The 15,028-nt window shown below is 47.9% G+C and overlaps 2 pseudogenes; both read right to left on the bottom strand.

Annotated features, from left to right (window-relative positions):
- LOC123019254 overlaps positions 1-10,915 on the bottom strand; it is a 16,648-nt pseudogene extending 5,733 nt beyond the window's left edge.
- A 1,961-nt stretch (positions 10,916-12,876) lies between these two features.
- On the bottom strand, positions 12,877-13,583 carry LOC123019253 (annotated as a pseudogene).
- Between the last annotated feature and the right edge of the window lie 1,445 nt (positions 13,584-15,028).

The following is a 15,028-nucleotide window of genomic DNA, read 5'->3' as shown; positions in this document are numbered from 1 at the left end:
CTCTCTCTCTCTCTCTCTCTCTCTCTCTCTCTCTCTCTGTGCACACACATGCACACACTAGTGCAGATGCTACCAGGATCTGCAAATCAGGAAATCCCCAAGTCCAACCTCACTTCAACAATGTGTTTATTAGGTGCTGACCTCTATTCCTCCAGCGCGTTTCAAAACAGTCTACATTGTGAAGGGGAATCTGCTTGTTACTTCATTTTAAAAGGCTTTCCCTTGGTAGCTTTGAAAATCTCTGCTCCCTGTACCCGTCCCCACAACTCCCGGTCTTTTCAATTCTGCAGAAGTAGGTTGACAAAAGCAGTGTGATAGATACTTTGGTGGTGCTTGAACTACCATAACAATGCAAGAAAACAAAAAATGAAGGGCACACGTTTTCTGAGCTGATAAGCGGGAGTCGTTCCACTGGCAGCACCAAAAGACTAGAGGACTGAGGCACAGGTCACTTTATTTCCTCAAAAGGTGTCTCTGGAGTGGAGCAGTTACTTGCTTTGGGCAGTGGAGCCTGGCCTGGTCATGGGACCAGTTTGTTTATTTATCACAAGCATTTATATCCCGCCCTTCCGCGGAAGCGCTCAGGATGGCTTACAGAATATAAAATTCTAAAATACAATATTAAAACTACAATTATTAACTACAGTTCACAGTCTTCCCCAGGATGGCACCCTCAGGATGTGTTAGATCACAACTCTCACCCAGAATATTGGCTGTGGATGGTGGGCTTCTGAAGGCTGGCCTAGTGCTGACAGGAGAGGCCAAATCTCCATCAGCCACTTCCTGCTCTTTTCACCTGCTGTGACCAGCGACTGACCTGGGGACATTCCACTTGTGAAACCAGTGCTCTGCCCCCAAGATGCTCCCCCCAGCCCCCCCCCCACTGCTTTCCCAGCCTGCCTCTGTACTCCGCAGCTTCAGGCAGAGCTCTTCCACGCCCAGCTGCCATGCCCATTTCTCCACTCCTTGGCTCTTCCAGAAGGATCGATAGCCAGCTGGATTGCATAAGGAAAGGCTCTGCCAGCACCGCTGCTGCTCACCCTGGGCAGAGCAGGGACGAGGAGGCAGCCTTTCCCTTGCAGAACCAAGGCCTCTGCTGGTCCTTGCTCTATGTAGATGCTCCACAGCCTGGCTTAACATAATATGGCGGCCGGCCACCAAGTGCAGAGATTAACAGTTTGATTCCATGCAAGGTTAAGCATGCCTCAGCTGACCGAAATCCACCAGCCGTGACGTGCAGGGCACCCCGTTGTGTTCGTTCACATAGTCAGTGCTTAGCAAGAGGCTTGCAGCTCCTTAGAGCAGCTTTTCTCATCCAACATCCTCCAGCTGTGCTGGACTGCCGCTGCTTTCATCCCCCCCCCAGCTGGGGTTGATGGCTGTTGTTGTCCAATGCATCTGAAGGGCTTCAGGGTGCAGAAGGCTGGCATAGAGGGAAACACTGGAATTATCGCGCGACACAGAACACCCAGGGATAAATCATGAATGGGCGGGATAGGTGAGTGGGGGACAAAAACCAGCTCGTTTATCACGGGGCACTGTCAAACTCCATTAGCTGGCTAGCTGTGCCAGAGCCCTCGAGTCTCCAAGGGCAAGTCTAACAAATCACAGTTTTATACTAGTTTAACCTGCTGTGGCATCTCCTAAATAATCCCGAAAAAGTCCTAGTTTAATGTGAGTGCTCCATTCTCGACCTCCTCCCTCCCCAGGGATGGATTTCCCAAGGTTCCTCCTGGAGAGGATCCAGCTCTTGAAGCAGTGTACCTCCACGGCATGGCGATCCCGTTCTGGCAGCTGCGCAAGCATGAGGGTGCTGCGTGTGCATGTGGGGGGAAGCACGCACCTGCGATGTTGCAGCATTGTTCCCCACAAGCAAAAAGTCTCCTTGCCTCCCCGTATCTCGGGAACATCTGTCATCACAATCCGCTCAGGCTGTTCAGCTAAAGCGGCCACAACTAGGGGGATTTGTACCTTGTTGACTGGAAACATATTGGCGAGAGGGCTGTGCAGCAATCAGACAATCTCAGTCAGGAGGATTTCAAATCCCAGAACAAATGTCTTGCCTACGAGCTTCCCTTTCCCCTTTCCACAGCCACCGTTCACCAGGCAAAAAGAAAACATTCGCTGGGCTGTTTTTCAAATGCCCTGATTCTTTCTTCATATGCAAATAGCCTGGTAGATTGCGTGTGTGCTCCAGCAGAGCTCGCGTCAACTATCAAAGCCCCCGCCTCTCACTCACAGCAGAACCCAAACATTCCCCAAGGGAAGGGGCTAGAAGCCAATAATAAAGGCAGCAGTGGCTGGCATTGTTTCGTTCTTTATTCTAGCTTGGGACTCCGAGCAGCACTGGGTGGTTACGTCTCGCTGCCTTTTCCAGTCCCCGCAACGCAACGGGCATTGCAACACAGCATTGTGGGAAACTTAAAGGGCGGCTAGACTCAGCTGCCCTGTGCTGCTGGAGCGTTGGGGCAGCATCCACTACCGTCAGCTGCTGCTGCTTTCTGGCTGCAAGCAAGCCACGACGGAGCTGGGCGACAGCAGAGGAAGCCCCCAAGAGGCCAGCTGGGCAAAGGCCTACTCAAACCTGGAGCCAGCCCTGGGGGGATCACCGTTCCCGTAAACCTGGTGGCCTTCAGAGGCATTTGGACCGCGACTCCCAGAATCCCCATCCAGCAGGGCCACTGACTAGAATTCTGGGTGTAGCAGTCCAAATGTGTCTGAAAGGCACAGGGTTGGGGAAGGCTGCCTTAAAGCATTTCCCCCACCCCAGGAATCATGATAGTAAATTAAATTAAGTATGAGTAGCAATCCTAGGCTGGAGTAACTTTTCACATGGAAAGATATTTCTCCTCATGGTCAAGGCCCAAGATGTAACATAGCACAGTTTTGGAAGGGGAACTCGGCACTTGGAAATACCACTGGTTATCGGGAGGGTGCCAGGCTGACAGCTGCAGGCGTGAAAGCAAGCAGTATGCGCTGAACTCTCAGGTGAAGCTCTCCTGTTCCCAGCAAAGCACTCCAGCTGCTTCAGCTTTGTGGGAATCTGGGGATCTCTTGGGCTTGGTTTCCAGTTGCCCTGGCCGGGCGCAGAAGCTTTTTTAATGATTTCCAGAGTGATACTCCAACTCCAGGTTTACTAAGAAGGAGATTATTTATTGCAATAATATCCAAGCATGCTAGCTTGACTTCCAAGACATTTAGCAGCGAGCCTCTTACACCGCACAGTGAGGGCTTCTGCAAGCTAGGACAGGGTTCAGAGAAAGCAGCAGACTCCCCCTCAAAATAACAAAGCCCAGTGGCTAGCTTTTATAGATTACAAACTTGGGGCATTGTAACGCCTGCGTGCAACATCCTACATAATTAAAATATACAGTCACAAGAGTAATATACAGGTGCTAAGAGATAATGAAGTATAGTGTCCTAGCAAGGAGAATTCCTGTCTGGATGGCTGAAGCTTCTTCTCTGCTTGAACATCAAAGCACAGACTCGTTGCCTCTCACTCACAAAACTAATGCCTGATAAGGAACTTTCGGGGGCAGTGCTTGTGCCCTCCCAACATCAGGAAAGGAAAACTCCCTAGTTGCATGAGAACAGACTCGTGGCCAGAGCAATGCTAACTAAAGCTCTATTGCACTGTTGTAAGCAACTTTACCTTAATGCCGAGCGAAGCAAGCAGCTTAAAGGACCTGACTTTTTGGGGTTCAGGCCTGTTACAAATATTTGACTGAGTTCAAATAACTCTTGCTAGCTTTCTTGTGTGACTAGGTGAAATATCTGAATGCCACAAATATGGGATTTTTGACCACTCCCTCCACAGTGAGAAAGTCAAACACATCAGCTTGCCACTGTCTGGGAATGTACACATGTACAGAGGGTGGGGTGGGGGGGTTCTTGCAAGTTCTGCCTGTGAAACAGGATGTGCAGCTGATGAGCAAATTCATTTCAGAGGAAAGCCGGCACAGCCATTTGGCTCTCGTGTCGGAATCATTAGTCACGAGAGCCAAACAGGCCGGCAAAGGAGGGGCTAGTGAGTTCCTCAGCTGTTCTGGCCAACAGATCCCAGTCCGGATCCCAGTTCAGAGACTGCCGTCCTTCAGACCCCACAGAGGAATAGAGCAAGACAATCTGACAAATGATGGTCTGACAGAAGAATTCTGTGGGTCGCTTGCTAGGCCAGCCTGTTGTTCAGTTATACAGAGCAATATAGGGAGCCCCCGTGGCATGAGGGTGCAAGTGTGAGGCTGGGACTCAAGTGATATGGGTTCTAGTCCCCACTCAGCCAGGGAGCTCACTGGGTGGCTTTGGGCCAGCTACAGGCCCTAGCCTGACCTACCCCACAGGGTTGTTGTTGTGAGGATAAAAATGGAGAGGGGGGAACTGTGTAAGCCACCCAGGGTTCTTTGTAGGAGGAAAAAAGTTGAGGTATAAGTGCAATGTAATAATAAAGGATGTTACGGGAGAGAAACGGACTTTTCTCTCCAAAAACGTTGTAGCCGAATGGCATTCTAGAGCAGTGGTTTTCAACCTTTCCACAGCTGGGGACCTTTCCTGGGGAAAACAGGAAAGTCACTTGAAGGGCTGCTGAGGCAGAAACAAAAAGACACCTCTCCTCTCCTCAGCCCCCCTCCCCCAGCAGCAGCATCAGCACCGTCCCCCCACGAATGCAATGCCAACTGAGGAAGAGGTGGAGCACAGCCAGCCCCCATGCCAGTCCAGGAAACCTCTGGCGGACTGGAGCCAGTCTGCAGACTGGTGGTTGAAAACCACTGTTCCGGGTGTGCATGTGCATTGCAGCAACAAAGCACCAGGACAGAATGCTGTCTAGAAAACGCACAGTAGAAAAAATTGGTTTCTATACAAAACAGGATGACATCTAATCCCTCTGATTCAGAACATCAACATCATCTCCCAGGTATTTACTTTCAGCTTAGGAGTGGAATCACAATAATTGTATAGACAGATGTAGACAAACTGTGCTGCAACCTTTACCGCTCATAGCAGAGCTATGGCACGCGCTTCCTGGGAACTTCTGAGGGACCACTTGTGTGAGGCCACGGAGATCTGCTATCTGATTATACTTTTTGCTTTGTTTTGGCTTTCCCTTGGGCTTAAATTAGGTGACAGTCCTTTTATGGAGCAGGGAGGGGGAGTTTCAGGTACATCTGTACATAAGAATGTAAGAGGGATGCTGGTCACACTGGCTCCCAGATAAAATGTTTCCTTTTGTCTGCCCTGAAGCTCCCACCAATCAGTTTCAAGGGGTTCTAATAGTCACATCATATCATTTGCACATATTTCTTTTCAAGCTGCCCCTTTTGAAATCCACTCCTCCCTCCAGAATTATTAAAGGTGTCCTGACTTCTCTTGCATCGCTAAAGTTGCTTGGGAGTTTGAGATGGGCAGCAACTTATCCACAAAATGGGGCAGCTCGTCTGCTCCAGCAGCCTGTTGCCAACCCTTACAGAAGCCTCCCCTGAGGTGGTGTCTGCCAGATGAGTTGGACTACAGCTTCCATCATGCCCAGGTAATAGGATCATTGGGGATGTTGGGAGCCATAGTCCATCATGCCTGGAAGGAACCAGAAATGGAAGCAAGAGTGTCTCACCCCTATCAGGAAGCTTCCAGTAAAAAACTTTGGACAGCCACTGGTCATGGGCGGAACAGGAAGCAGAAAGCTGCTCTCTTGGCTCAGGATCTCTCACCTGCTTTTCAAACAGGAAACATTTTTTCTTTAAAAAAAACCCCCTCCATTTCTACTCTGATGCAAGCATGGACACAATCAAGCCCGAGGAGCTTTATGTGTATTTTGGAGGAGGAGGAAAAGGGAAAATCATTTTGTGTTACATACCCGAGGCAGTTTGTAATCTAAAATTTATTAAAAGAAATAACACAACAGAAACATGCCTGGTTCAGTCACAGCATTCTTTTCCCAGCCAGCATTTTACAAGAGTAAGATAGCAAAACCCCTGACAAGGGCACGCGTGAGCATTGGTCGGGGTCAGCAAGCCCAGCCGGACACAGCGGCACTGCGAAGGCACCTGAGTGAGTCTGTGCAGCTCCAAAGCTTTGCTAGGCTTAGCTGGAAGACTCTCTTTCCATATGAGCCAGCTTTTGCTACGGAGGATGCAACTTGCAGAACAAAGGATTCTCTTCAAAAGCACAGCACATGAGCTCATTAAACCCCCATCTGTGGCAGGGTCTGTCAGCTGGAAATGGCTCTAGCCCGCCCTTGGGAGCTGTGTCCCTTTCATCACCACCACCTCCTGCAACAAAACTCTTATGCAAGCCCTGAGAGGGTGGCCAGCTTTTCACGGTCATGGTCTCTGTGCCTTTTCACAGCAGCCTTACAGAGAAACACTAACTTGGCTCAGATCCCGTCTATGCTTACCTGGGAGTGGGCCCTGTTGAGTGCCATGAGGCCTCTTAAGTGTCTTGCATGCCAGGCTGCGACTGAAGGCAGGGAAGCTGGCCCAGTTCAAAAGAAAAGTGGCACCACCAAGTCTTTGCTAGCACAACTTCCTCACATCCAAGAGGAAAAGGAATAAAGGACCTCCGTTGTGTGGATTCATTCTGGAATTAAGTGCATGCATTCCTGGTCGGATTTCTTCAGCCACACAGTATAGGCCGAGTTTGGTGACCCAGGCAGGGGCGCTCCCCACCCCCAAACACCCAGTGTGATGTCTCAGCTAGTTCGTGAGGACCCAGTTTTCTCCAGAGCTGCCACTGAGGTCTCTGCATTTTTTCCCTTTTCAACTGGGGAAAGGGGGAACCCTAGAGACCTTTTAAAACCAGGACAGAAGCAAGATGGAGAGCACTCATATGAAAAAGCATAGGAGAGTGGCAGGGGAGATGTGCAAGGAACATAAGTGGCACCCTTTGGGTTTCAAGTATGCCAACATTTGCAAGGCTGGCATGGAAGTTTCCTCTCCAGGGAGCTGTCCCAAGAAGCCTCTTGCCAGGCAGTTTGGGGGTGTTACTGGCATAGCCAGACTTCACAGTCATCCTAGTCCCAGAGTAATCCTTCTAATTCATCCATGCCATTTTGCTTCAGTTACTCTTGCACTTCCCCTATAGCAATGGCCCTATTTATATGATATAAACTGCCCATATTCCATCTATTCATCCATGAGTGATGAAAACTTTTTTTAAATAAGTTTTATTCTTAATAAGCCTAACATTAAAAAAACCTAAAAACAACATCAATCATCAAGAACATTGGACCTGCTGGGTCAGCCGCCCCCCCCGGCGCTGGGTCAGCCCCCTATGAATAAATAAATAAATATCATTAAGGAAGGTTAAGCTTTGAAACAGGAAAAATAGAATTCTTTGAATTAGAATGCAAAGGTTTCAGAATAACCCTTCATTCTTCAAGGCACAGAAGTCAAAGGAACAGGTGGAATAACAAAAGCAAGAATCACGTGCAACATAAAGAATACTCCTTTATTACGGAGGACACCAGATGGCCCCTAACCCCCACGCCCCGCCCCGCTCCGTCTCGACACGCAACTAAGGCTAGCATGAATGCAGGGACACCCCTTCCCAAGCAAATGCCTTTACCTTACAGGCAGAGAACGCTTCAGATCAGAATCAGGAGGAGGTCAAACCGTCATCTTCTATTTGATTGGCTAGTTTGGAGCGTTCTTAAAATCAGCCCAACCAGAATACGAAGGTGGATACAGCAGCCTCCTCGAAGTTTTCCTTCAGGTCGGAACGGAGTGAGCCAGCGGCTTGGTCCGCGTGAGCGCGGAAGAGCGAGTGCCGGAACACACGCAGGCGCCCCCGCGCGGTATTTTTGGGGATCGGAGCTGGTTGCTATTTTTGTTTCTACGAAGAGCGCAAGATCTCTGGTCCTGGCAGAAAAGCAGAGCTTGGGAAAAGGAGGCGTTCCGCGCCTTCGGAAAGTGCCAGGGGACAACGCTGAATAAACTGGCGGTTCGGCTGTTAGCACCCTGTGACGGAGTGAAACGTATTTTGGGTCTGATGTAAGAAGAAATGAGGGAAGACTTGAAGGGTTTTTTGGTTTGGTTTTTGAGACCATGATCTGTGGTGTTATGACCTACACAGAACATGCTGAAAGACAGACAGTGGTTTATGGCCTGAAACGCCAAGGTCGCACTCTTAATGGCGTTCAAAGCTTAAAGGTTAAATATCGCTCAAAACGTCCTTTGACGGACCACCCACTTACCCGCTAAAGGCGCTCTACATGCAATTCTTGTCCAAGAAGGTGCATTCATATAGAAATCTCAGTTTGATCTGATACTAAAAGGGAGCAGGGGGGTTTAGGCTGCAATCCTTTACGCGTGGAAGTAGGGCTACAGTGAAAACAAGATTTGATGCTGAGTAAGTTGCACCATTCAAGTGGAAGAAAATTGCTCGGAGGCAAAATTGATCCTGGAGTTTAGTGGCTTTTGATACTCAGTCCTTCTGGAGCGACTCTCTGAAGTGGGCATATAAGTACTGCTTTGCAGTGGTTCTGCTTATACTTGGATGGTCAGCTCCAGAATGGGGTGTTGGGGAATAGTTTGGTTCCTCTTACTCCCATGCTATTTAATACGTACTCCACAGCAGTCATCCGGAGTCTTAGTGTGTTGCTGAAAGTAAGCTGACAATATGCAGCTCCATTTCTCTTTTTCATCTTCTGGATGTGCTACATTAGTGTCTGAGACAATGGACCAGATAAAGGCTAACAAGCTAAATCTAAATCTAGGGAAGACTGAGATGCTGTTGGTGGGTGGCTGTTCTGGCTGGATGGCAGGACTTTAACCTGCTCTGGATGGGACTGCACTACCCCTGAAGGAGCAAGTTCATAGCCTGGGAGTGCTCCTGCTCAAGCCAGCTGTGTCACTTGAGGCTCAGGTAGCCTGAGTGGCTAAGAGTACCTTCTACCAGCTTTGGCTGATGGGCTAGCTATCCCCCTTTCTGGTCAGGGATAGCCTGGCTTCAGAAATCTATGCACTGGTAATCTCAGCTTGACTACTACAAAGCACTCTACATGGGGTTGCCCTTTGAGACTGGTCAGAAGGTTTAAGGTGGCAACAGACTGATATCCAGAACTAGAAGGTCCATGCATTCACCACTAGTTCTGACCAGCTTGCCCTGGCTGCCTATACACTTCTGAGCCTGGTTCTAACCTGCACAGTCCTACATGGCTTGGGGCTGTAGTACTTGGTGGAATGCCTCTCCCAGTTGATCCTGGACACTAGGATCAACATCTGGGGCCTTCCTCCAGCTGCCACTTTCAAGGGAACCTTGGTGGGTGACAACAAGCAGCAGGGCTTTCTCTGTGATAGCCCCCAAATTATAAAATTATCTCTGCACTGAGACTCACCTGGTGCCAACTATCCATAGAAGGTGAACACTGCCTTCTTATTACAAGACATTTAACAGCTTGAAAGAGGTACTGTATTGTTGGCTGTTTTAGGACACCAAAGTGTATGCACTTGTTTTAGTGGCTTAGACTGGCAAAATTTGGTTTTAAATTCTTCAAATCTATGCAGTACATCATTGAGAAGGTGCTTCTGCTATAACTTCGGAAGAGTTGCTGCTCTTTGACTAGTAGTGCAATTTCAGTTTAACAGTCGCCATTAGATACGAGCCCATAAGTAAACGGTAATCTGAAGTTTAGAAATATCCCAACTGAGTAAGTCAGGTTGAATATCTGTTCTATTCTCATTATTACATTGCATTTATATACCACTTTTTTCTCTTTTGTGAGGAATCCAAGGAGACTTACATAGTTCTCCTCTACTCCCTTTTGTCCCTGTGAGGTCAGTTGGGCCAGGAGTCTGTAACAGGCCCAAAGCCACCCAGGGAGTTTCCTGGCTGAATGAGGCCTTTACCTCAACTCCTGTTCCTGTTTGCTTCCCTCCCTATCTTAGCAATGCCCTCTTGAAGGGGCCTCTGTTACTCAGTCTAAAGTAACACGTGCCCTGATGGGACTGTTACCAGGCAATGTTTTCAGGTTGATTTACTAGGACCGATCTTGATAGTTAGCAGGTGAGTTCATCTGAGAAGCTTGCTTTACATCAGCAGGACCAACCTGAGGACAAAGAAGAGTTTGTGCAACAAACCCTCACCAAAAATCTGATCCTAACTCAGGTTCTCCTATTCTTGCTTCAGCAGCGGCTCCTGCTGCCACCACCAGCTTGGGTTGGCATTCATACAGAAAGACTGTCTCCTGAAAGTGTATGGGTATACAAGCCATTTATTTATTTAAGGTTTTTGTATGCTGTCCCATTACTTAAGGACTTCAGCCTTAAGGACTTCCTTCCCAGAGCTGAGCTCCATCACCTCACTGCAAAAAACAAATTCCTACTCAGATAACGGCGATTCAACAACCAGGAATGCATGCTTTACATTGCTACTGCTTTATCTTAACTGAGGATCTTACAACACTTACCTAGAAATAAGTTCCACTGAACTGTAAAACTTACTGCTGTGTAGACATATACAGGATTAAACTGTATATTTAATATAATTGTATATTAGGAAATATAATACATTTCCTAATATACAGTAGGAAAATATTCCTATTTTCTAAGCAGTGAAAACAGTTTGAAGCAACAGTAGGTAGCCCTTAAAAAGGCCTTTTATACTGAGATTATACTGCTTTGCAGTACTATAGTATTCCATCAGCCAAAACCATACAGGGTACGACCTTGACATTTCAGGGCATGTGCCACATCCATCACCCTGACGGTCTTTCTCTTTGCATGTTCACAGCATCATGGATCACATTCTCCAGAAAAGCCTTTAGTTCTCTGTGGGTCTTTCAAATTAAACCCTAAATACACTTTACTCCTCTGCAAGAAGCTAAGCGATGGATTGCAGTCTTGGTAATTCCTTGGCTGTTGCCCCGAAGTACCGTCCAGTGCCACTTAGCACCTCCTTTGCCCAGGCCCTTTCCTCCTTTGCCTCAGCCAAACTTCCTGCAACTTGCTAATAAACCATTTGGGATCCATGATACCTAAAGGAAATGTGTTTTTCTTATATAGTCCAATGTCTGACTAGAGAGAAAAGTGAACCGCTAGGAGCGAGGAGAATGATTTTGTTCTCTATTTGTTGGCTTCAAACCCTCACACTCTCAGCTTGAGCCTATCCTCAAGGAGGACTTAAAATGCGTGTGCTCCATTTCCTCTCCTCTTTCGCGTGGATTCTGCAATGTCTGGACGAGCCAGAGGAGGAAGGGAAGGCTCGGGCAAAGTCAAGTCTCGTTCTTCTCGCCGTGTCTGCCTGCGCATCGCCTGCTCCGGAAAGGACACTGTGCTGGGAGGGTTGGCGGGGTAGCCCCGAGACACACGGCTGCTCTCCTGGAGTACTGAGTCGGCTGAATGCTCTGCGCGACTCCAGACAACAAGCAAGCTCGCATTATCACGCGTCACCTCCATTCGCCACGAGGAAGAGCTGAACGAACTCCCGGGCAAAACGACGCTCGACATGCAAACCGTTCTGTCGCCCAGGAACGCCGAGAATCGCAAGCGAAAAAGCAAGTAATAAGGAAAGCCTCTGGATCCATTCACGCTTTCAAAGAAGGAGCCGAGAAAGCGGTAATTCCGTTTTGCAAAGGAGGTATAAGTCCGTGTTTTGACATTTTCCATACAGGGTAACCAATTTGCCTTGCAGTAAGTACCGTTCTCATATTACAACTTGGAGGTGAAGCAGAGGCTAAGTCATTACTAAAATCCTTCGGCGTAGTCCCATATCCCTATTTTGATAAGCGCGGTGGATGAAGCAACAAGATAAGTTGGACAACCGCGCAGTAAAAGCCACTATTTCATATTTAGCAACATATAAAAAGCTAACGGCTTTTACACTCAAGATGCACGTAACGTCTCACGTGGAGGCACAGGGCCAAATTAGGGAAAAGGAAGTGATGAGAGGCTGGGGCCTCATCGCAGCGGCGCCTGAGGGGTGATTAAATCGCACAGTGCTCTGCTTGTGTCCCTGTCCCTGCCACCCCACCGCTTCCCCGCTCCGGGAATGTCATTTCGCCCCGACCGAGGAAAGCAGCTGCTCGGCCGAGCCTGATCAAAATTGTCCGCAGCAAGCCCCCAGCACGGAGCCCCGGCGCTGTTGCAAGCAATTCCATAGACCGCTCCCCAAGTCCCTTCCACCGCCTCTTCCCCCGGAAAACGGAGGCGGGGAGAGATCACGTGCTGCGTGGTGGAGGCTTGGGACGATTAAAGGATCTGCAGAAATGTTGCAGTGACACTTACGAATCCCTTTACACTTAAAATCCCTGTCACCGACTGTTCTAGATTCCCGGGAAAGAAAACAAATTTAGCTTGAAGCTTGCCTTCCTCAGCCTGGTACTCTCCAAATTTGAGCTGAAGGATAATCTCCAAGATAGGGGTTGGACTCCAAGCTGCCTTGAGCATACTAGGTGACGGAAGGCTGTTAGTTCTATCCCCAAACCTCTCCCAACCCAAACAAGGGGCTCGACTGAAGGCCAGCTCTATTCTCCCTAATGTACGTTCAGGCATGCGGCGCTTTTTATTCCTTCCAACTCTAAAATGAAACCTTCACGTCAAATCGGAAGCTGTGCACGTAAAACCAGTCACACCACTGACAAGCCCGGGAATTTTCAAACTTAGTGGAGCCAATTCAACCTATGAGGATAAGAAATTGGCTATAAGTTGTCCCCACACGGCGGGCTCCTTCTATGCGTTACTTGGTTGTGCATTATGGGAGGGGTTATATAGCAAAAAGACATGGCAGGCAGAAAGCAGGCGCTTACTGAAGAGAAGGCGCCGCGCAAGCAACTTGCAACTGAACCCCGCGAAAAAGCGCTCCTTCGACAGGCGGCGTAAAGCAGCCTCGTTGCTACTCCCCGGGCGCTGCCAGATCTGCCGCTGCCAGAAAGCCACAGAACTGCTGCCTCGGAAGCTCCCTTTCCAGCGTCTCAGTGTGGGAAATCGCCCGAGACTGGTTTGCGGTTTCAGAGCTCCGCAGTTTATGCCTCTGCAGGCTAGTGACTCGTACTTGGTGGGGCTTGTGGAGGACACCATTTTGCGCGCGATCCATGCCCAAGAATTACCCTTATGCCCAGGGATATTCAACTAGCACGCTGCATCCGCGGGGAGAGAGCTTGGAACCAGTGACATCCCTCACACAAGCAAGAACAAGCTGCAACTCACTTTTAAGGAGTTTCTAGGCGAAATAGCGGGCTTCGGTATTTGGATATTGTTTGGATGGTACCCTTAAAGTATCCGTGAAAGAGTCCCTTTGAATGAAAAAGCAGGTGACCCTTAAAAGGGCTTTTAAAACTGTTTTGTTGTTTTTAGCCCCAAAGCCCATAAAAAGTGCGGCCTTAGCGTTTCAGCGTATACACTACATCCATGGCTGTCACTGTCTTTCTCTTAGCATGTTCTGTATAAGTCACGGCATCACAGATCACGTTCTCCAGAAAAACCTTCAGCACTCCGCGTGTTTCTTCATAAATCAAACCGGAGATATGCTTTACTCCTCCACAGCGAGCTAAGCACCTAATAGCAGGTTTACTAGTACCTTGAATACTGTCTCGTAGCACCACCCTTTCCAAGACCTTTCCCTCCTTTACCACATCCTGACATGCTAAGATCCATTTAACCTTGTAACCACCAAAGAATGGTTACGATAGAAACTGCCTTTATATAGTGGGGTTTCCGACCAGAAGGAAAACTGTGGAAAGTTCCACCCTCTTTAAATCTCATTGGTTGGATGTAAGACTAAATGAACCAATCAACTTTAAAAAATTTGCCGCGTTCCACGCGCAGAGAAGGTTCACTTTTTTCAAGTCCTACTTGCTCTCCAGAACCGTGAAATTTTATAAACAAAAAGCTAGCTTTTCCTTACTTCTTGCTTTGTCTTATTGAGGTGCAAAGGCCTGACAGCTACGTTCCAGACTTAAAACAGCTAAGTTTAAGAGAGGATAATTCTGCTTCTGAGAATGGCCAAATTGGTATTCACTGGTTACCCAAATAAGATGTCTATCACAAACCATGCAATTACAAACAGTTATCTAGGGAGGCTTAAACATATTTGATCTTAAAACTTTTTCAAACTATTAATGTGGGGGGTGGAAGTTCGAGGAGGCTATCTACTTAAAATCCCACTTTTACAAGCAGCCAATTTATTCTGCACATATTTTATTTAATCAAATAATTATATACCACTCAATCACCAAAGCTGTCTACACATTTTCATTATGTGAATATTTTGTACATATGCAGAGTCCATCTGTTAAATAAATGGGTATGCTAATGACTTTCTTAGAGTACCAGTGCTTTCCATGTTCCTGGGAGTCAGTGTCTGTTTTTCTCCCTTTACAAAAAAGTGCAAATAAAATAGAATACTGAAAGCAAGATGAACAATATGATAGACACTTTAAGATGTACGGTATCTGGGGGTGTGCTGCGGCAAGATCACAATGGTGCAGTGCATTCCCTACCCCAGGGTGTTGCTTGTGTGCTGTTCAGGCTTCTGAGGCAGGGGGAGTTTCTGGACATGGGAAGAGAAACACCTTTGTTTCTTTACTCAGTCCCCTTACCCCATTTCGCTATACTGAGCTTGAGGGGGGCCCGCCAGCACCAAATCTGTGCATTTTAGAGCTGGGGAAGGGACAGTTCTGGAAGGTTAAAAGGGATAAATGTCCTTTTCACTCCTGAAATACCTCTGTCTAGTGCAGTGAGGGAGCTTCTTAACACCGCAGCACTCAAGAGATACTGTCACTGCCTCGGGCAGATCAATGTCTTTTTCTCCCCACTCTTCATTTTCCCTGTTTGTTTTCAGCTAAGCCCTTTCTATTTTGTCTCAGCTGCTCAGCACCATAAACTTGATAAACTCACAGTTTATCTGACTTTCAGTTTCTGTGTTATTAACATTTATATTCTGCCCATAGCTGAAGTTCTCTTACTGCGATCATCATCAAATCATGCACGCAAGTCACCCACCAGGATTCTAAACAGGCCTGACCCTGCTTCCAAAATTAGGCAGGATCAAGGCAATTCAGGCTGATCAGGTCCCCTGATACTTCGTACTACAACTTCCT

Source organism: Varanus komodoensis, unplaced genomic scaffold (genome assembly GCF_004798865.1).
Source record: "Varanus komodoensis strain SLA01 unplaced genomic scaffold, ASM479886v1 scaffold12, whole genome shotgun sequence".
NCBI classification, from domain to species: domain Eukaryota; kingdom Metazoa; phylum Chordata; class Lepidosauria; order Squamata; family Varanidae; genus Varanus; species Varanus komodoensis.
The sequence above is the reverse complement of the archived record's forward strand: the minus strand, read 5'-3'. Positions and strand labels throughout refer to the sequence as shown.